The sequence below is a fragment of the Mandrillus leucophaeus genome, unplaced genomic scaffold, assembly GCF_000951045.1.
Source record: "Mandrillus leucophaeus isolate KB7577 unplaced genomic scaffold, Mleu.le_1.0 Scaffold1068, whole genome shotgun sequence".
Classification (NCBI taxonomy): Eukaryota; Metazoa; Chordata; class Mammalia; order Primates; family Cercopithecidae; genus Mandrillus; species Mandrillus leucophaeus.
In genome coordinates this window covers 201,555-203,952 of record NW_012098854.1, presented here as the reverse complement: position 1 = coordinate 203,952, position 2,398 = coordinate 201,555, and the positions used below count along the sequence as shown (strand labels likewise).

The window sequence follows — 2,398 nt, the reverse complement described above, 5'->3', positions numbered from 1 at the left end:
AAGAATCTCTGCATTACATGGCAAATACTGGGAGCTCTCAGAGGGAGCTCTCAAAAGACTGACAAGGGGAAAGAACAGCAGGAGAAAATTGACCAATGTGAGAAAGACCTTCACCTAACCCAACCCCTGCCAAAGAAATCCTGTCATTTTATTCCCTTACCTAGGATCAGTCTTGACCATGAACACTCATAATCCATTATTTCAGGGATTACACTCCTGATTCTCTAGACCTCTCAGACACTTTCCAACAGCTGATCCTAATCTGTAAAGAAAACAAGTTCTCAACTGTAATATTATTTTTGCCTTCAAATCTGATTCAGTTTACCCCCTCCCAAAGACAGACGAACCTCCAGGCCTTCACGTATGGTCCCCCCTGCAGAGAATGCTCTTCCTTCTAGCTGTTCCTCTGGCCAACAAGCCACATCATACTTGCTTTTCCTCAGGGAAGATTTCCCTAATCCCCTCAACCAGGTTACAAACTCCATTAAATATTCCCTCAAAACCTCACACTCCTCCTGCTGAGCACCTACCAGGCTGTAATCAAATAATTATTTGAGTATAATCATGAGCCATATAAAGACATTTTGGCCAGTGATGGACATCACATATGGCAATGATCCCCTAAGATAATATCATATGTTTACTGTACCTTTTCTACATTCAGATATGTTTAGATATACAAATATTTACCATTATGTTACCATTTCCTCTGGTATTCAGTCAATAATATTCTGTGCAGGTTTATGGCTTAGGAGCAACAAGGCGAGACTATACAGCCTAGGTGTTTCGTAGGCTACACTATCTAAGTTTGTAAGTGCAGTACACTCTGATGTTCACAAAATGACAAAATTGCTAATGACACATTTCTCAGAATGTATCCCCATTGTTAAGCAAGTGTGGCTGTGATTATTTGTTCAATCTCTAAATCTCTCAAAGTCTCTCAAAAAAGCTTCATGAGGCACTGACTGTGTTTGCCTTGTTCACTGTTACTGTTCTCCCAGTGCTGAGCACATAATAGGTGCTCAATAATATCTACTTAATGATAGTGGAACACCTAAATATTGAAATCAATATAAGTTATTGTAAGGTACTTTTACTTATTAAAACTTATTAAAACTATGCAAACTTAACCTCAACTACTACTTTTTAAGATAATTATGGCTTAAAATGTTTAACAGATAAACCTTTAATTTTTCATTCCGCTATAGTTTATGAAACATTGAACCAAAAAAAGGTGAGAAGTTCAATTTAGTATTTACCTAAAGTAAAATGAATCATTTTGTAAACTGGGTCTGCAATTTAAAATGGTAACTAAGTAGTTCTATAGTGACCATGGCTTCAGTTAAATAATATCCAATCAAGGCAAGATATAAGTATTAAACATTCATGAACTGCTCAGAATATTATGAATTAATCAGCACTTCCTCATTTAAATGTTTAATATTTAATGCTAGTGCTTCTACAGTCTCTTGGAATTATTACACTTTACTATGTCTCTTACAACTGAATAACAATAGAGTTGCTACATACTTTCTTAGAATTCTGGTTATGGAATCCACAGTGATCTGTATATTGGAGGAGAACATGATTGTAACGCATTAAGCTTTTGGTGAAATTCTCAACACATTTGTCTCAGATGCAAAAAGATAATAAAAAACACTCATGATAAGCAGAAGTAAGTGCTTTTGCAATGTGATTGCCTTTCATCCATGATGAATGATTTGTAGCAGCTTACTAAAAATCTGGTTTTCATGAACTCCCCTAGACAAATGTAAGTGGTATGCTAAAGGCATTTTAGGCAGTACAAAGTATTAGTGTTGGAATGTTAGTCTAGTAAATCTTCTAAACACTAGCTGTTGAAATAATAGGATAATATCCTCCCAAATGAATTCACCCATTCCGAGTCCTCTCAGGCATCTTAAAACTAATGTTGGCATTTAAAAATTCAACAACAGCCATAATGCTTTATTCTTACATATATCTCATCATTCAAAAGTCTCAAGGAAATTAACTGTGACTCATTATGCCTTACAATATATTCAGTTATTTTCACCCTAGCAGGGAAGTACCTTTGTGCATCAGATACAAAACAGTGGTGACTGTTACAGGTTGAATTGTGGTTCCCTTCAAAGCAATCATATGCTTAAGTCTTAATCCTCAATACTCAGAATGTGATGTTAGTTGGAGATAGGGTCTTTACAGAGGTAAACACATTAAAGTGAGGTCATTAGGGTGGATCCTAATTCAATAAGACTGATATCCCTAGAAAAAGACAAATGTTAGATCTAATGACAGACATGCATAAAAGGAATGCAATATGAAGAAACATACGGAAAAGATAGACATCTACAAGCCAAGGAAAAAGGCCTGGAATAGATCACTCCCTCATTTATTGTCT

General features: G+C 35.8%; 1 protein-coding gene across 1 annotated transcript in view; it reads right to left on the bottom strand.

Annotated features, from left to right (window-relative positions):
• Positions 1-2,398, bottom strand: part of RELN (reelin) — a 538,867-nt gene that overhangs the window by 487,610 nt on the left and 48,859 nt on the right. The window lies entirely within an intron of this gene.